This window comes from Schistocerca gregaria, chromosome 7 (genome assembly GCF_023897955.1).
Source record: "Schistocerca gregaria isolate iqSchGreg1 chromosome 7, iqSchGreg1.2, whole genome shotgun sequence".
Classification (NCBI taxonomy): Eukaryota; Metazoa; Arthropoda; class Insecta; order Orthoptera; family Acrididae; genus Schistocerca; species Schistocerca gregaria.
This window is the reverse complement of record NC_064926.1, coordinates 493,686,128-493,707,039: the sequence shown is the minus strand read 5'-3', so window position 1 is coordinate 493,707,039 and position 20,912 is coordinate 493,686,128. Positions and strand designations below refer to the sequence as shown.

General features: G+C 42.5%; 1 protein-coding gene across 1 annotated transcript in view; it reads left to right on the top strand.

Moving 5' to 3' along the window:
• The window catches only part of LOC126281725 (uncharacterized), a 53,666-nt gene that overhangs the window by 1,065 nt on the left and 31,689 nt on the right, over positions 1-20,912 (top strand). The window lies entirely within an intron of this gene.

Genomic DNA, 20,912 nt, shown 5'->3' with positions numbered 1-20,912 from the left:
AGATAATTTAACTACTGAACTGAATAAAGGGCTATAAATAATGGGTGACAAGTAGCATATTTATTTAATAATCATTTCTTAAATATAGCCTAGTAGTAAGCATAGGGAAAACAGCTGAAGAGAAAAATCACAGTAGGAAGTTGAAAAAGTAACTCTCATGAAATACAGTCATTCAAATGTATCCGCAACTTCTCCTGGAATTAAGAAGATTATACATTCTCTCAAAAATAAAAGCTCATCTTGTTTTGATGGTTTTCCAGTAGAGTACTAAATATGTGTGTGCATATATTAAGCCCAGCCTTAACTGAAATATGTAATGCATCACTAATTCAAGACATTTTTTCAGAGAGACTGAAAGATGCCATTGTTAAACCCCCCTCTAAGAAAGATAGAGAGGTGTCAAGAACTTCTGTCCTGTTTCACTGCTGACATAATTTTCCAAAATCTTTGGGGAGCTGATGTGTTCTAGAATAGTATTCCACATGAGCAACAATAATATCCTCAGTAAATGACAGTTTGGCTTTCCCAAGAATTGCTCTACTGAGACTACCATTTACACAATCATTAAGCAAATTTTACAAGCATTAAATAATAAAATGGCATTAGTTGGTATTTTCCTTAACGTATCTAAGGCATTTGACTGCATGCATCACAATATTTTCCTAGACAAACTGAGGTTTTATGGACTACATGGTATAGTCAACCAATGGGTAATGTTGTCTTCTGCCAGAATAATGCAGAAAGTTGTATTTAGTTACTCATCCAATGTTCTCAGGGGAGATTTTTCTGGCTGGGGAAAAGACACTTACAGGGTTCCCCCAAGACCCAATGTTCGGTCCACCATAATTTCTTATAAATAATCTTCTGCCTAATATACAACATGACTTGCCCCCCCCCCCCCCCCCTCCCTCAACAGGTATTGTAATCAATCCAAGCGTGCATGCAACAACAAGTGTCATAGACTGGTTTTCTGTGAACGGTCACACCTTCCATTTTAAAAAGACACAACATATTCAGTTATGCACATGCAGGTCTACTACACCAATGATAAAAGTAACACATGGCGAGGAAATAATAAATAGGTTGGAATTTCAGAAGTCTTATGTGTCCATATTGATGAGAACTTGAGCTGGAAAAATCACATCTTGGAACTCCTAAAACAACTTGTTTCAGCCTCATTTACTCTTAGAATCATTGCACATATTGGGGAGAGATAAATCAATAAGTAGAAGTATTTTCATTCAATAACTTCATACAGAATTACATTCTGGGGTAACTTCTCTGTATTGTGCAAAACCTTGCTGTGGGAATAATATGTGGTGCTCACTCATGATCATCTTGTAGACATCTGCTTAAAGATGACTATTGCTTCACAGTATATTTATTACTCATGAAGTTTGTTGTAAATAATCCATTATAGTTCAAAAGGAACAATGATGCACTTAATTATAATACCATAAGAAAAAGTGGCATTTATTATTCCACATTAAGGCTGTCTTTAGCTGCAACAAAAATTTTCAATTATTATAAATAAAATGTCTGATGCACAACTAAGTAAAATTTGAAAACAGACTAACGAAGTTTCTCCTTAACAACTCCACCTATTCTGTTGAATAATTTCCAGAATTTTTATTACTGTAGTGGATAGAAGGTGGTGGGTAGAATTAGAAAACAAGTCAGTTTAGATGATAGACAAAGCATTGTAGATGTTTGTTGATCAGATGATACTGAAGTCCTTGAGGCAATGACATTACTAAAACATGATTGAACTAGCACCGAGAGCCCTTAATAAATAAACAAAACAAAAACAATGAAGGAACAGTAATCATTTCTATCAGAAAATTACTAGCTTCATTTTCTAAGTGTTCTATATTCAAATACTTAAGAAGTCCTACCCTACACCACCCCCCATGAACCATGGACCTTGCCGTTGGTGGGGGGGGCTTGCATGCCTCAGCGATACAGATGGCCGTACCGTAGGTGCAACCACAACGGAGGGGTATATGTTGAGAGGCCAGACAAACATGTGGTTCCTGAAGAGGGGCAGCAGCCTTTTCAGTAGTTGCAGGGGCAACAGTCTGGATGAATGACTGATCTGGCCTTGCAACATTAACCAAAACGGCCTTGATGTGCTGGTACTGCGAACGGCTGAAAGCAAGGGGAAACTACAGGCGTAATTTTTCCCAAGGACATGCAGCTTTACTTTATGATTAAATGATGAAGAAAGAAAACTGGCGTTCTACGGATCGGGGCGTGGAATGTCAGATCCCTTAATCGGGCAGGTAGGTTAGAAAATTTAAAAAGGGAAATGGATAGGTTAAAGTTAGATATAGTGGGGATTAGTGAAGTTCGGTGGCAGGAGGAACAAGACTTCTGGTCAGGTGACTACAGGGTTATAAACACAAAATCAAATAGGGGTAATGCAGGAGTAGGTTTAATAATGAATAGGAAAATAGGAATGCGGGTAAGCTGATACAAACAGCATAGTGAACGCATTATTGTGGCCAAGATAGACACAAAGCCCATGCCTACTACAGTAGTACAAGTATATATGCCAACTAGCTCTGCAGATGATGAAGAAATTGATGAAATGTATGATGAGATAAAAGAAATTTTTCAGGTAGTGAAGGGAGACGAAAATTTAATAGTCATGGGTGACTGGAATTCGTCAGTAGGAAAAGGGAGAGAAGGAAACATAGTAGGTGATTATGGATTGGGGCTAAGAAATGAAAGAGGAAGCAGTCTGGTAGAATTTTGCACCAAGCATAACTTAATCATAACTAACACTTGGTTCAAGAATCATAAAAGAAGATTGTATACATAGAAGAATCCTGGAGATACTAAAAGGTATCAGATAGATTATATAATGGTAAGACAGAGATTTAGGAATCAGGTTTTAAATTGTAGGACATTTCCAGGGGCAGGTGTGGACTCTGACCACAATCTATTGGTTATGACCTGTAGATTAAAACTGAAGAAACTGCAAAAAGGTGGGAATTTAAGGACATGGGATCTGAATAAGCTGAAAGAACCAGAGGTTGTACAGAGATTCAAGGAGAGCGTAAGGGAACAATTGACAGCAATGGGGGAAAGAAACACAGTAGAAGAAGAATGGGTAGCTCTGAGGGATGAAGTAGTGAAGGCAGCAGAGGGTAAAGTAGGTAAAAAGACGAGGGCTGCTAGAAATCCTTGGGTAACAGAAGAAATATTGAATTTAATGGATGAAAGGAGAAAATATAAAAATGCAGTAAATGAAGCAGGCAAAAAGGAATACAAACGTCTCAAAAATGGGATTGACAGGAAGTGCAAAATGGCTAAGCAGGGATGGCTAGAGGACAAATGTGAGGATGTAGAAGCTTATCTCACTAGGGGTAAGATAGATACAGCCTACAGGAAAATTAAAAGAGACCTTTGGAGAGAAGAGAACCACGTGTATGAATATCAAGAGCTCAGATGGCAACCCAGTTCTAAGCAAAGAAGGGAAGGCAGAAAGGTGGAAGGAGTATATAGAAGGTTTATACAAGGGCGATGTACTTGAGTACAATATTATGGAAATGGAAGAGGATGTTGATGAAGACGAAATGGGAGGTAAGATACTGCGTGAAGGGTTTGACAGAGCACTGAAAGACCTGAGTCGAAACAAGGCCCCCGGAGTAGACAACATTCCATTAGAACTACTGACTGCCTTGGGAGAGCCAGTCATGACAAAACTCTACCAGCTGGGGAGCAAGATGTATGAGACAGGTGAAATACCCTCAGACTTCAAGAAGAATATAATAATTCCAATCCCAAAGAAAGCATGTGATGACAGACGTGAAAATTACCGAACTATCAGTTTAATAAGTCACAGCTGCAAAATACCTACGCGAATTCTTTACAGACGAATGGAAAAACTGGTAGATGCGGACCTCGGGGAGGATCAGTTTGGATTCCGTAGAAATGTTGGAACACGTGAGGCAATACTGACCTTACGACTTATCTTAGAAGAAAGATTAAGAAAAGGCAAACCTACGTTTCTAGCATTTGTAGACTTAGAGAAAGCTTTTGACAATGTTGACTGGAATACTCTTTTTCAAATTCTAAAGGTAGCAGGGGTAAAATACAGGGAGCGAAAGGCTATTTACAATTTGTACAGAAACCAGATGGCAGTCATAAGAGTCGAGGGGCAGGAAAGGGAAGCAGTGGTTGGGAAAGGTGTGAGACAGGGTTGTAGCCTCTCCCCGATGTTATTCAATCTGTATATTGAGCAAGCAGTAAAGGAAACACAAGAAAAATTTAGAGTAGGTATTAAAATTCATGGAGACGAAGTAAAAACTATGAGGTTCGCCGATGACATTGTAATTCTGTCAGAGACGGCAAAGGACTTTGAAGAGCATTTGAACGGAATGGACAGTGTCTTGAAAGGAGGAAATAAGATGAACATCAACAAAAGCAAAACGAGGATAATGGAATGTAGTCAAATTAAATCGGGTGATGCTGAGGGAATTAGATTAGGAAATGAGACACTTAAAGTAGTAAAGGAGTTTTGCTATTTAGGAAGTAAAATAACTGAAGATGGTCGAAGTAGAGAGGATATAAAATGTAGACTGGCAATGGCAAGGAAAGCGTTTCTGAAGAAGAGAAATTTGTTAACATCGAATATAAATTTAAGTGTCAGGAAGTCATTTCTGAAAATATTTGTTTGGAGCGTAGCCATGTATGGAAGTGAAACATGGACGATAACTAGTTTGGACAAGAAGGGAATAGAAGCTTTCGAAATGTGGTGCTACAGAAGAATACTGAAGATAAGGTGGATAGATCACGTAACTAATGAGGAGGTATTGAATAGGATTGGGGAGAAGAAAAGTTTGTGTCACAACTTGACTAGAAGAAGGGATCGGTTGGTAGGACATGTTTTGAGGCATCAAGGGATCACAAATTTAGCATTGGAGGGCAGTGTGGAGGGTAAAAATCGTAGAGGGAGACTGAGAGATGAGTACACTAAGCAGATTCAGAAGGATGTAGGTTGTAGTAGGTACTGGGAGATGAAGCAGCTTGCACAGGATAGAGTAGCATGGAGAGCTGCATCAAACCAGTCTCAGGACTGAAGACGACAACAACAACAACAACAACATCTTTACCATAAGTACTCATGGTGAGGCTGACTTGCTGAAATTTCTGGAATCTATAAATATTGTCTCCCAATTAAATTTCACATGGTCCTATTCCGAATCCCATGCCACTTTCCATGAAGTTGATCTCGTCCTCACAGAAGGGCAGCTACACACTCTGTCCACGTTAAACCTACCATGAAACAACCGTACTTCCATTTTGACATTTGTCATCCTTTACATGTCAAATATTCCCTCCCATACAGCCTTGGCATTGGAGGCAAACATATTTGTTTGGATGCAGACTCTTTAGAGCAATACACCACCATTCTCACCTCAGCCTTCACTGCACATCATTACCCCACCAGCCTAGTTAAAAAGCATATTTCTGGACCATCACATCCAACCCTGGTACTGCTGATCCCTCCCCAAAACAGCTTCAGAGCAAACCATTGGTGACTTAAGTATTATCCTGGTCTGGAATGTGTTAATCAGCTACTTTGACAGGGCCATGACTTCCTAAAATCATGCCCTGAAATGAGATCCATTCTGTCTGAAATTTTGCCCACCACACCTAGAATAGCTTTCCGTCATCCTCCCAATCTCAGCAATATTCTTGTCAGACTCTTTGCTCCTTATGCACCCATCTCCTTACCCTATGTCTCCTACTCCTGTGACCGTCTTTGCTGCAATACTTGCCCTATGCACCCTCCTACTACCACCTATAATAGCCCTGTAACTGGCAAAACATACACTATCAAAGGGGGAGCCACCTGCAAAACGACACATGTGATATACTAGCTATTATGGAAACTCTGTTCAGCCTTTTACATCGGCATGACTACCACCAAATTATCAATGAGAATGAATGGGCATAGGCAGAGGTTATATACTGGCAACTCTCAATATCCTGTTGCAGAGCATGCTCTATAACATGACATTCATGACCTGTTTCGCCACACACGCCATCTGGATTCTTCCCCCAGACACTAGTTTCTCGGAACTCCAGGGATGGGACAGATGGGAACTAGCACTTCAACATGTCCTTGGTTCTTGCCACCCACTTGGTCTTAATTTATGTTAATTTCTTCCATCTCAGCTTTTCTTCACTGTAACTACTCTTTGCTTCACTCCGGCTTTAATTTTCCACATCTTTCATTGCCTTTCCCGTCTATTTTTCACCTCCCCCCTCCTACTTCTGTTATATACTATGCACTTTACTTATTCACTCTGATTAACTCTCGCATGATGTTTTAGTAGTAATCTGTCTCGCATATTACCCTGTCTTCAACCTTTAAGCTCTCAGGTTATCAAGTCTCGTCCGATGTAGTCCCCAACAATCAGTGTTTACTTCTCATCCCGTATGGTAAGTCTCTCCTGACCTGCGGTTCTGGGTGACTTTCCCAAAATCTACCCCCTTTTCCTGGACCTCTCCAATCCTTTTCCTTCACCCTTCTTCCTTCCCCTTCAACCCTTCTGTGTGAAGGAGGAGTTGCTGGCTCCAGAAGCTTGCCAACCACAACAGTATTTTATGGATGTGTTCTGCTGCCAGTTGGTGAGTAGATTTTTTATCTATCCAGTTAAATAATTTCATCAAATACTTAACTTGGCATGGTGCATTAATAATGTCACTTTATTACTTTTGTAGTTGCAAACAAAGCTTTGAGCTGATATGGGATAAGCAGCTGAATCCTAAGATGAAGGGAGACTGATGTCCACTTGAATGTACTGATACTGGACGTAATATGACTAACCCTGACATGTGTAGGCTGGCTCTGAGTACTATGCGACTTAACATCTGTGGTCATCAGTCGCCTAGAACTTAGAACTAATTAAACCTAACTAACTTAAGGACATCACACACATCCATGCCCGAGGCAGGATTCGAACCTGCGACCGTAGCAGTCACGCGGTTCCGCATGTGTAGGCCATGAATAGTTCAATGAAAAGTATGAATGCCTGGAAAAAAATGATAAAAATTGAAAGCAAGAGGGCAGAATGGTTTTGAAGTGAGGGAAATAATGCCACAGATTACTTTTTACTTTTATTCATTAAAATTTGTGGTATAGAAATGAGGATGAGACTAGAGGCTAGAACAGAAATGCAACATGCAAAAGTTAGACTTAATACATACATCCAAAAAATGAGACAGAAAGTGCAAAATTGCAATCAAGAATGGCTAGAGGAGAAATGCAAAGCTGTAGAACCTCGAGTAATTATGGAAAAGATAGACGCAATTGAAATTTGTGTGTTTTATATGGACATTGTTCACCTACATTTTTGTTGGTAATTTCATTGTCCAGAACAATTACCAACAAAAGTGTAAATAAATGCCCTAACAAAATGACTAATCATGCTTATCACATAATGTACACAATGTAACATATTTATCTTCCTGATCCAACATGTAACCTCACTGGCACACACTGCGAAGGAAACTAACCTCACTTCATAGTAATTACAATGTAAAAGTAACAGTAAATGCACCTGATGATGCCAACATGCTGCAAAAATGTGCCGTGCTAATAAAATATTAGTAACAAATGACTGTTGCAATATATATTATTTCAGAAAAGATAGATGCCACTTATAGGAAAAGTAAAGAAACTTTAGGAGGGAAGAGCCTGTATGGACAATAAGCTCTCAGGTGGAAACCCAGCCTAAGGCAAGAAAGGAAGGCTGAAAGATGGAAGTAATATACAGAAGGGCTATACAATGGGAACAAATTTAAAGACAGTACTATAAAAAGAGAAAATGAAGATTATGTTGTGGGACATATGATAGTGCAAGAGTAATTTGACAGAGCATTGAAAGACCTAAGTCCAAACAAGATTCCTGAAATAAGGCTAGGCCTGATAATTATTGAGTTCCTTGGCAGAGTTAGTCACGGGAAACATGCTGACTTCAATAAGAATGTAATAATTCCAGTTTCAAAGAAGGCAGATGGTGACAGCTATGAATGAATGTTATCAAACTTTCAATTTAACAAGTATTCTTATTTGTTTGGATCTTAAGTATTTCAGTTTGATGCGGCCCATCCAGACTTCCTCTTCTATTACTTCATTTCAGAGTAGTACTTATACCCTATGTCCTCAGTTTATTGGCGGAGTATTAAAATTTCTGCCTTTGCCTCCAGTTTGTACCAATCTAAAGCTCTCTCTAGTCCCATGAAAGTTATTCTCTGATGTCTTAAAACATGTCCAATCATCCTGTCCCTTCACCTTGTCAGTGTTTTCCACATATTTCTTTCCTCTTTTCTTATCTTATCATTCCACCAAATTTTCAGCAGCCTTCTATAGCACATCATCTTAAGCACTTTGATTCTATTATTTCCTGGATCCTCCACTCCACCCCCCCCCCCCCCCCCCCCGCCACACACACACACACACACACACACACACACACACACACACACACACACACACCAATTCGTGATTCACTTGCATACAGTGTTGTACTCGAGGTCAATATTTAGTTCTATTAAACTTCTTTTTGCCAGGAAAGCCCTCTCTGCCTGTGATAGTCTGCTTTTTGTGTTCTCCTTTCTTAGTCTGACCTACATTACTTTAATTCTGAGGTAGAATTCTTCATTTCATCAACTTTGGGGCCTCAGTTTTGATGCTAAGTTTGTCATTAATCTCATTCTGTTACTTCGTAATACTTTCATCTTTCTTGGTTTTACTCTTGGTCCGTATTCTGTGCTCAGTAGGCTGTTCATTCTACTTGGTATGTCCTGTAATTCTTCCTCAATTTAAGTGAGGATACCAATGTTGGCAGCGAATCTTATCATTGGTATTCTTTCACCCTGAGTTTCAATCCCGCTTTTAAACTTTTCTTTTATTTCTGTAGTTGCTTCTTTGATGTGTAGAATAAACAGCAGGCGTGAAAGGCTGCATCCTTGTCTTACATCCATTTTATTCCAAGCTCTTTGATCTTGGTCTTCTCTTCTTTTTGTTTTGTCTTGTTTCTTATACACATGTAGTACATTATCATCTTTCCTTGTTGCTTGCACCTGCTTTTCTGAGAATTTCAAATGCCTTATAACATTTTCAGATGCTTTTTCCAAGTCAACAGATCCTATCAAAGTGTCTTGATTATTTTTATTGTATTGCATCTGTTGCCGAGTACATCATCAGCCGCACCTCTCCATTGTCTGTACATTTCATAAAGCCACCTTTTTATCATCTTATAGCACCTCAATTTTCTTTTCAATTCTTATGTATATTGTAGTTGCAAGCCACTTGCATGTAGGAGATGTTAAGCTAATTGTGCGTGAATTGTTACACATATCTGCCTTTGCTGTCTTCGAAATTGTGTGTGACTTTTTTTCCAAAAGCCTGATGCTGTGTCTACAGTTTCATCGATACTACACACCAAATTTAATAATCAACTGGTTGCTATTTCCGCTCTCCCCACCCCCCTCCTGCTGCTCTGCACCCATCTTTCCCTCTTGCTCCTAAATCATTTTAGAATTCTCAAGGCACGGAATTTTATGCTTCCTCCATTTTTTGATTGCACATATTCCAAAGCTCTGTGAAATTCATACTGTAACAATGGATCCCTTACTTCTTTCAAGTCACCTTCCATTTCATTTTTTATTGTGTCATCAGACAGTTCCTCCCCCCTGTACAGATCTTCCGTGTATTCTTTCTACCTATCCTCTCCCTCTTCTGCATTTAACAGTGGAACTCCGCCTGCACTCTTAACATTGACAACTTTGTTGTTAATATTACTGAAGGTTGTTTTGATTTTTCTGTATTTTAAATTGGTCCTTCCAATGTCCAGTTCTTTTTCAGTTCCTTCAGATTTTTGCTACAGCCATTTCACCTTAGCTTTGCTGCTTTTTCTGTTTATTTCATTCCTGAATAACTTCTATTGCTGTACTGCCTGAGAGTTTTTTTTACTTTCTTCTTTCATCGCTCAATCAAAATGCTCAATCAAAATATTTCTTCTGTTACCAAAGGTTTCTTTGCAGTTCTCTTTCTTGTACATATGTCTGTCCAATAACTGTGATTGTCTCTTTTATAACTATCCATTGCTCCCCAACTGAACTGCTTGCTATGGTTTTCTGTACCGCTGTATCTATAGCCTCGGGGAAACTTCATACGGACATTGCTATTTCTCAGTACTTCAGTATCCCATGTCTTTCAGCACTGATTCTTCCTGACAGTTCTCTAAAAACTTCAACATTAGTAAATTTTGATCCAAGTCCATGTCTGCTCTTGGGTGTGCCTTACAATCCAATATCTGATTTCAGAATCTCTGCCTCATCATGAAGTATTCTGTTTTCTTCCCATATTTGCAGGTCTTTTCCAAGTAGACTATCTCCTATTGTGATTTCTGAATAGTGTATTCACTACTACCAGCTGAAGTTTACATAAGAACTGAAGTAGGGGATTGTCTGTAGGAGCGAAGTACAGTGGTGGCTGTGCGTGCCTCAAGATTGCTACCGTAGCCCTGAAGGTCCTACAGGTAACCTGGAAAGTGATAGGCAGTGGGACTCGGTTGAAGCTGCGACAGGCTTAGCAGGCTGGTAGTAGATAATCCCACTGTTTTCAAGAATGGTAGGAGCCCAGGAAATGATAGATACAATAGGTGGTGACCCGGCTGCAAACATGAATTATGATTTGGAACAACGAATATTCAGACATTGACTGGGAAGTGCAGGAGATGGTGGGTAGCCTTGAAAGAAGGAAGTTGGATATGTTGAGGTTGACGGAAATAAGGTGAAAAGAAGAAGGAAAGACAGAATTGAGAAATGGGTTATAAGTAAGTTGAGTTAAAAGAAGTAGTGAAGATAATAAGTGACAAGAAGATGCAGATAAAAATATCACTGAAGTAAAAACCACACAGGTATTGCAAGTGTCTTCCTCACTGGTAGGTTGCACTTGAATTGAGCGAAGAATGTGCAGAAACAGATGGGAGGTAAGAGCATGGCAGTAAAGGGGGGATTTAAATGCGTATGTTGGAAGAGAAATATGAGGGTACGAAAGTGTGTTGGACTTAGAGGGTTGGGGCAGTTGAGATAAGGAAAGTGAAAGAATGTTGGATTGCAGAAAAAGGAACTGTTTGATAGGGAACTCCTGGTTCAAGAGAAAGGAGAGCTACAAGAGTACCTAGTACAGTCATGACTTTGATTAGAAAGTCGATAGTTGAGTATATCCTGTACAATAGTGGAATGAATAAGAACGAAAACTGTAATTGGTGTATAAGGGTATAGACACTGAAAGAAGAGAAGAGCAAGTAGAGTACCTCAGAATAGTAAGGAAAAGTCTCTCAATGGATGAACCAAAAATTGTGGAAGAGAAATGGGGTGAAGTTAAGGATTTAAGAAGACATTAGTAAGTACGGCAGAAGTACTATGTGTAACAACAAAAATTTTCAATTTTTTACAATATAATGTAACCAGATAGATAAAAAGATCTACGAGCAAAGCTGCAGCAGGAGAGCACACACATAAAAAAGGTTTAACTTATGCAGGCTTTCAGAGCCAGTGGCTCCTTCTTTCAGCAGAAGGGTTGAAGGGAAAGGAAGAGTGGTGAAGGGAAAGGACTGGCGAGGTTTAGGAAAAGGCCATTCCCCCTCCCATTTCTGTTACATGCAATGCACTTAGCTTTTCACTCTTATTAAATTGTGCACGATGTTTTTAGCAGTAATCTCTGTCTTGCATATTACCCTGTACTCCACCCTTAAGCTCTTGCGTGCTCAAATCTCATCTGGTGCAGTCCCCAACTGTCAGTCTTTCCCTCTATCCCATCCAGTAAGTCTGCTCTGACCTGGGGTTGTGGGTAATTTTTTTGAACTGTACCCCTTTTCCTAAATCTCTCCAAGTCCTTTGCCATCACCCCTCTTCCTTCCTTCTCCTTCAACCCCACACCCAACTGGTAAAGCAGCTGGCACCTACAGGTGTCATGGGATCTCCCTGGGACCCCTCTCACTGGAAACCCACAGATGCCTGACATCGCCCAGTGGCTGAAAGACCCACAGCCTGTTGGTCTCTGGGCTGTCTGCTCTTCATCTGTCCCAACCCACTGAGGAAAGGCTCTTGCAAGAATTTTGGCCACCAAAGGCTGTGAAGGAGGAGGAGAACAACAACTCAAAGAATTGGGACATGGCTATCTGGTGACCTCGGAGGTGCCAGATGCTCCCACACAGTTGAATTCTGAACCAATGTTCGTCGATACGGTTCCATCCCCACCAGTAAAAAAAAAGGCAATGATCTTGCGGTGTGACCAGTCCCCATGCCCCATTTATGCCTAACTTGGACACATCTAACATGATAATTTAATGGAACTGTAATGGGTATTGCTGTCACCGGCTGGGACTAAAACACATTTCCTCATCCGTTTGCGATTTTTGTTGCTCTGCATGAAATGTACTTCACTGATCGCCTTTCCCAACATTCCTTGGTTACTGTGCATTCTGTCTGAACTGTGCTGGCTTCGAGAGGCCATTTGGAAGGACCGTACATTTTTCACTGAGTGGAAGCTGCTGTAGGCATTTTCCTCACCTCATGATACGGCGACAGCTCCCGATTCCGCTCACAATAAGGTGATATTGGAGTGCCACCCAACAGCTCCATCTCCTAGGCGTCATAAGCTGTATTTGGTACGAAGGTGTCTTCTCTTCACTATGGTGAGATAGTATCATTACCTCTATTCGTAATTCGGGCAAAACCCAACATCCATCAACTGTTACTGGCTGATTATATGTTCACCAACGTGCTATGCAAACTGATAGAAAGAATAGTTGCCTACCGATTATGCTGTGTTTTCGAATTACTGAATCTCTCTCTCTCTCTCTCTCTCTCTCTCTCTCTCTCTCTCTCTCTCTCTCTCTCTCTCTCTCTCAATATATGCAAGGTGTAAAACAGCAACTGCCACCATCTCATTTTACTTACCCTCCATGAGTGGGGCTTTTAAGGCTCAGTGCTAATTTTTGTGTCTCAGTTTTTATCCTACCAGTTCATGGTGTGATTAGCCACTGGTATAATTTTAGATCGCAGCAGGTGGTGATGTAGGGAACACTGATGGCACAACAGTATGTCACTGATATCCTGCGTCCTTCCTGATGTGTTAGTTCTAGTGTCACAATATGGTGGTGCTGTTTCCTACATGACAGTGCTCATCCACACAACTCCCTGAACTGTCTGTGTGATGTTGAGGTACTCTTGTACCCGATCATGTGTGGGACCAGCTTGGGTGTTAGCTCTGTCTCAGTGCTGATATCTAGGATATCGATGACCAGGAACGATTGTGGGACAGCTTGCCTTAGGAGAGGATAAAGCAGCATTGACACCTTTCTTAATGTAAGCTGTGTGTGCATCCAAACCAGAGGGGGGGGGGGGGGGTGCTATAACATACTGGTAAATAGGCTCATTCTGCCACATTCTGATTAAATTTGACTTGATATTAACGAAAAAAACATCACATACCCTCTCAACCTGCGAAGTTTCTATATGTTTCCTCCTACCCTTCTGGGTGCTTAAGTTTTTTGCAAGGCGGCATGTAACTATCTTGATACGTAAGAAAATAACACGAGACTGTAGCAGATACAGTGGGATTTTGCTGCTAGATATTCAGTATCTTCCACTAATCCTGTTAAATAAAATGAAGCTACTGATTGACCTAGTAGTTGGAGATAATCAGGCAGATTTTCATATAGAAAAATCAGCTATAGATCACATTTATCATGAGGCAAATCTGTTTGAAGTACTGAGAGTTTAGCTGACCATTGTAGCAACATTTACAGAATATTTCAAAGTATATGATAGTGTTCACAAGCCGAACCTGTACAACAACGTAAGGAGAATATGGTTAGCAAGGAAGTTAATGGAATGTGAAATACCAGTAAGAGTATGATCTATACTCGTGAGAAACAAGCGATTGCTACATTGGACAAAACATTTAATGTAATGCGCTCCACAAGAAAATGACATCAGAAATACACATTAATGAGAAAAGTGCAAATCTGAGAAGAATGTATTTGTGAGCATATGTTGATAACATCACAATTCTGACAGAGAAGGAAGTTGAGATGTAAGACTGAGGGTTCTGACCAAAAACGTAGGCAAAGACGGCCTGAAAATCAATGGTGAGGTAACAGAAATGCAATTGCTTTAGTTTCATTTTTTTGCATATTTCGTGGATCACATTTGTGACAACTCACCATGATGTGTACTGACAGCAGGTTTACAAATAAGATACAGTATCTCTGCTGGCCATTTACATAAGTGGAAGTTTTGTTGAAATCACAATCTAAAATAAAATTCATTAATTGTACCCTAACCCCACATGTATTATCAAGTCAGAAATTCAGCTATGGAGTAGGAGAAGTTAACGAGTAGAAATCATTTTAATTTGCTTCTGAAGCTTTCCTTACCTGTCAATTTCTTTAATTCACAAGGAAGGTGGTAATATTGTTCTATGACCCCATACTTTGCTCCTTTCTGTGCAATACAGAGGCTAAGTTGTGGATAGTGGGGGCTATTTTTTGTCTCTGGTGCTATACTCATGAATGCCATAATTTTGAAACAATATCAATGCTTCAAAACAAGCTTGATAAGAGAGTAAACATGTTGTGATACTGTAGTGAAAATGACTTTTTTTTTTTTTACAGTTGTCTACAGGAAATTCAAAGAGGGCCATTTCTGAGTAATGAATACCTTTTGTGTAGGCGTGTGTGTAGAATTGTCTCAGAAAATTATTGCACATGACATGAATAGAAGTAATAAAGTAACCTCATTTTTTTAAATGTTTAAATGATCAAAATCAGAAATTGAACATAGTGTTAAATGCTGCCGAATGCAAGCATTTGAGAAGATCTGTAATTTGCGAATTCCAGTTCAGGTTTCCCCCTGCGGGTCCGGGGTTAGAATAGACTCGAGGTATCCCTGCCTGTCGTAAGAGGCAAGTAAAAGGAGTCTCTCACTTCTCGGCCCTGTAAGTTCAGGTCCAATTTTGTGGTTTGACATGCCACTTTCCAAATTCTACAGAAGTGTGGGCCATATGGGGAAAGACACCTTACGTGGTGCATGGGTTATCCATAGTGCCTTTAGATTCGATCTCCTGAACCTCTTGTCATGGCTTTGCATCTGAACCTGCAATTGCAACCATTTGGGCAAGGACACTTTCTGTTGTCTCCTGTCCTCTTTTGCCCCCATGACAGTATTGGATTTCTCTGCACCCAATATCCAGCATGGTAGCCAGTCTGTTGCGGTCGGGCCATCATGTACCCATTTGGTGGTAGCCCCCTGACAACACAGGGATCACACTGCTGATGCCCGAGCTGTAAACTCCCCACATATGCCAAGGAGTAGACGCCTGTCTTCCTGGGGCATCAGGAACGGCAACGGCCATCAACTCCAGGTGGCCTTTGCTGTGTCTGGGTGGCGCCTGTGGGGAGAGCCCCTGATCGGAGTGGATGGCATCAGGGCGGATGACCCAAAATGAAGTGGACTAAGTCATCTCTTGCTGGTGACCGTACGGCACCAGAGTCTCTAAGAAGGGCAAGATCGAGTACAAAGCTGACAGATATGACAGTAAATTGTTTCCCTCTCTCGCTACACTATGGGAGGAACGTAGGGCTACAGAAAGAAGAGAGCCAGTCTCGAGATGAGACTGTAGCAGAATGAACGAAGCCTCATTTTTTGTTGAACATCTTGAGGACAAACTGGGGGAAGTGACAGTGCTGTCAAAGATGAGAAGCGGTGCAGTCTTGATTCAGACAGCATCCCTAGCCCAATCCTGTGCGTTTCTCACTTGTGACCGGCTGGGTGGTATTCCTGTTTCCATCGCGACCTCCTCTTGCAGTGTGACAACGAGCTCCATGCCAATCTAGAATGGCGCGGTGCTCTTTCATCTGGTGCGTTGACAAGGGACACAAATACAACAGGGTTGGTACCAGAGCCTTCCTATTGGCCTTTGAGGGTAATTTATTGATGGTTTACTGCTGTGACGTTAAACCATATGTCCCTCCCCCTATATGGTGCTTTAAGTGCTGGAAATTTGGGCACATGTCTTCCCACTGCACTTCCAACGACAAATCTCAAGACTGCGGATGTCCACTGCATCCAGATACTCCCTGTGCTCCTCCTCCCACTTGTATCAACTGCGGAGACTTTCCACTTGTATCAACTGTGGACAACAGCACTCCTCCTTCTCGTCAGACTGCACAGTACTTCAAAAGGAGCAGAAAATCATGGTGTAAAAGTCCCTGGACCGGTTGACTTACCAAGGGGCTAAACATAAATTTGAATGATTACACCCCATTCAATTGACATTCATATACACTGCAGCTACATTATTATCGCTAGTACCAGTACCAGTTGTACCACACTCTGTGCCACAAACTGTGGGCTCTCTGGGCCTCAAGAATACATCTGCCCCCTTAGTGGCAGAAGGAAAATCTCCTTCCATTGTTCCCAAAGTACCTACTTCAGGAGCAAGGGCCTCCCAAATGCAGGGGACGTCTGTCCCTTCCGCCAGCCGGAGAAGCAACAGCTTCCTCTGGCTCCTCTTGTGCGAAAGGGGTCCCTTGGGACCCTCTCTCCAAAGGTCTCCACTAATGTCACTTGCAGTGACTAAAGGAACCAAAAGCTGCTGGGCGAAGAGCTCCACAGTCTTTGTCTGTGCCTGAAGCTTCTTCAGAGGTCCAGCAAGCCCCTAAAGGGAAGCGAGAGGCAAGCAAACATAGGAGTCTGCTAAGAAACAGGACCCTCTGGTGCCCCCAACACCACCAGTCCCTACCAATTCTGCACCTGTGGATAAGGTGGAGATCTCGGTGCTCCCTGAGGACCTGGATCTCACTGATGCCTCATCCACAATAGGAATGGATAAAAATACTCAATCGGTGGCAGCAGGTGACCCTACCTTCCCAGCCCCACAATAACGTCATCCTCCAGTGGAAATGCTGCAGTTTTTTCCACCACTTGGCTGAGCTACGGCAACTGTTAAGCTTTACACCTGCTTTCTGCATTGCCCTCTCCAGGAAACCTGGTTCCCAGCCCTTCGTGGATATAGGGAATATTACAAGAACCGTAGCGACTATAATAGAGTGTCAGGTGGAGTTTGTGTCTGTCCTGAACTCAGAATGCAGTGAACCTTTGCCCCTTCAAACCCCTCTTCAAGCTGTGGCTGTCAGGATAAGGATGATGCAGGAAATAACTGTCTGCAACATATATCTTCCTCCAGATGGTGCAGTACCCCTGAATGCATTGGTTGCACTGATTCATCAACTCCCTAAACTGTTCCTATTTCGGGGAGATTTTAACACCCATAACCCTTTGTGGGGTGGCACTGTGCTTACTGGCCTCTGCCTCTTAAATACTGAGGCCCCCACACATTTCAGTGTGGCTCATGGCACTTACTTGGCCATTGATTTATCCCTCTGCAGCCCAGGACTTCTCCTGTCTGTCCACTGCAGAGTCCACAATGACGTGTGTGGTAGTTACCACTTTGTCATATTCTTGTCATTCCCCCCGCCATTCTCCGGGCTTCTACGAAGATGGGCTTTAAACAAGGCAGACTGGGGAGCTTTCACCTTTGCTGTGAACGTTGAATCTCCCCCACATGGTAACATGGATGTGGTAGTTGAGCAAGTCACTAAAATGATCATTTCTGCAGCAGAAAACACAATCCCTTGTTCTGTAGGGTTGCCCCGGCAAAAGTCAGTACCTTGTTGGCTGCTGGAAATCGCTGAGGCCATTTAAGAGCACTGGCGAGCTCTACAGCGACATAAGCAGCACTCTTCCCTAGAGCACCTAGTAGCTTTTAATCCGCTCTGTGCCCATGTTCACCAATGTATAAAAAGATGGAAACGGGCATGTTGGGAGAGGTACATCTCGACCATTGGGTGCCATATATCACCTTCCCGAAGATAAGATGTGTTTGTTGGTACCAGACCCTGACAGGTGCTACTGGCATCAACATCAATGGCCTGTTATCTACCAATGCAAACACAATTGCTGAGCACTATGCTCTAGCCTCTGCACCAGAGAATTACCCCCAGCATTTCTCACCCTCAAATGGTGGATAGAAAAGAAAGCCCTCTTGTTCACTGAATGTCACAGTGAACCCTATAGTGCTCCATTTACAGAATGGGAGCTCCTCAGGGGCCTTGCATGTTGCCCCGACACTGCTCCTGGGCCAGATCAGATGCACAGTCAGATGATCAAACATCTCTCGTCCGACTACAAGCGACATCTTCATCCAGATCTGGTGCGATGGCGTCTTTCCATTGCAGTGGTGTGAGAGCACCATTATTCCAGAGCACCCGATAAGAACCTGCTTGATGTGGATAGCTATTGGCCCATCAGCCTCCTCAACGTTCTTTGTAAGCTGTTAGAACATATGGTACGTTGGCGGTTGTGTGGGGTCCTGGAGTTATGTGGCCTACCGGCTCCATGGCAGGGCGGTTTCTGCCATGGTCGATTTACAAAACGCTTAAGACACGGTACTTTGTGTCCAAGTTGGTGCCTCCCATAGTCTCCCCCCCCCCCCTCCCCCCCAATATGCAGGAGACTGGGGTCCTGCAGGGCTCTGTATTGAGTGTATCTCTATTTTTAGTCTAGCAACAGCTGTCGGGCCATCGATCTCACCTTCTCTGCATTTTGTACTGCTTCTCCACTAATGGTGCTGCCAAGCGGCACCTACAGGGAGCTGTCCACAAGGTGCAGTGGTGGGCTCTAGCCCACAGCTTACTGTTTGCAGCCGCGAAGTCAAGTGCCATGCACTTCTGTCAGCGTCGTACTACTCATCCAGATCCAGATCTTTACCTTAATGACGATCCACTCACTGTAGTGGAGACATATCAATTCTTAGGACTGGATTTCGATGTCCAATTGACTTGCCTTCCTCACCTCCGTTAGCTGAAGCGGAAGTGCTGGGAGCACCTCAGTGCCCTCTGTTGCCTGAGCAACACCAACTGGGGTGCACATCGCTCTACGCTGCTGCAGCTCTACAGAGCCCTTGTTCAGTCCCGCCTTGACTATGGGAGCCTGGTTTATGGTTCGGCGGCACCCTCAGCATTGCGTTTACTCGATCCAGCGAACCACTGTGGCATTAGACTGTCAACAGGGAGCTTTTAGGATGAGTCCAGTGACGAGCATCCTGGTGGAGGCCAGAGTTCCTCCATTGAAGGTTAGGCGTGCACAACTGCTTGCCAGTTACGTTGCACACATTCATAGTTCTTCTAAGTATCTGAATTACTGTCTCCTTTTCCCATCCATGGTAGGTCGTTTCCCTCAGTGGAGGCCCAGGTCTGGGCTTAAGATTGGGGTTCGCATCAGATCTCTTCTGTCTGAAGTGGAGTCCTTGCCTTTACCACATGTAATCGAGGTCTATTCACGTACATCTCCATGGTGTACACCTAGACCGACACTTCGCCCCGACCTTTCTTATGGTCCTAAGGACTCAATTAACCCCACAGCTCTATGCTGATTCTTAGCATGTACTGGGACCATGAAGGGGTTTGCATTGATGGCTCGATGGTCACGTTGGATTTGCGTATGTTCTTGGAGGACATATTGAACAGCACTCCTTGCCAGATGGTTGCAGTGTTTTCACTGCAGAGCTGGCAACCCTTTCTGGTGTTCTTGAACACATCCGCTTATGCCCTGGTGAGTTGTTTCTTCTCTGTACCGACTCCTTGAGCAACCTACAAGCTGTCGACCAGTGCTACCCCCACCATCCTTTGGTAGCAATCATTGACGAGTCCATCTATGCCATGGAATGGTCCAGTCATTCTGTGGTGTTCGTGTGGGCTCCAAGCCACGTCGGAATCACAGGAAATGAACTTGCTGACAGGCTACACTGAAGCCGCTTCTGGAGATCGGCATCCTTGTAACTGACCTGTGATTATTATTACACCGCAAGATGTTTCCGCCTTGGGAGACGTAATGGCATAATCTCAGTACGCACAACAAACTGCATGCCATTAAGGAGACTAAGAATGTGTGGAAGACCTCTGTGCAGTCCTCTCGCAGGGTCTCTGTGGTTCTCTTTCAACGGTTAGCATTAGCCATATGTGGCTAACACACGGCTGCCTCCTCTATCGCAGGGACCCATCTCGGTGTCACTGTAGCTCGCATATGACTGTTATCCACATCTTTCTGGACTGCCCGCTTTTAGCCGTTCTGCGGCAGACTTTTAATCTTCCGAGCACCCTACCTTCAGCATTGCGCGACAACGCTTCAACAACAGATTTAGTTTTACATTTTATTTGTGTGTGTGCGTGTATGGGGGGGGGGGGGGGGGGGTTATCGTACCGTCTCTTTGGAGTGGACATTTTAATGTGTTGGGGAGTATTATTGTGATCATCCAGCCCAAACCATATGCTCTATGGTTTTAATACTTTCTTCCACTTTTCCTTGTGGTGTATGTTTTCCCTATTTTTTGTTCATTCCATTTGTTTCCTTTTTAGGTGTGGTGTTGGGTGTTTTTGTACCTTGAGCCTTGGTTGCGTCAGGAAAAAGGGACTGATGTCCCTGTAGTTTGGTCCCTTTATACCCCAAACGAACAAACCAACCAGTTAAAGTTTCGATCAATGTGTACAGCCAGGAATGTTGAACAAATAGTCTCACGTGTTTCCATTCCACTGCACTATATTGTCATCAAAATGGACTTTTTTTTTCTCCTAAGGCAAGTCATAAACTGTTCACCTAGAATGAATTAATAGTACTTTTGAATAGTTAACAATCGCAGCCACCTAGAATTGGACATAAAAATGTAGCAGCAACTTGGCAAATCAAGGTGGTGATTGAATTGAATTGAATTGAATTGAATTTTATTTGATCCTGTAAGATTACATTGTGTACAGTAAATG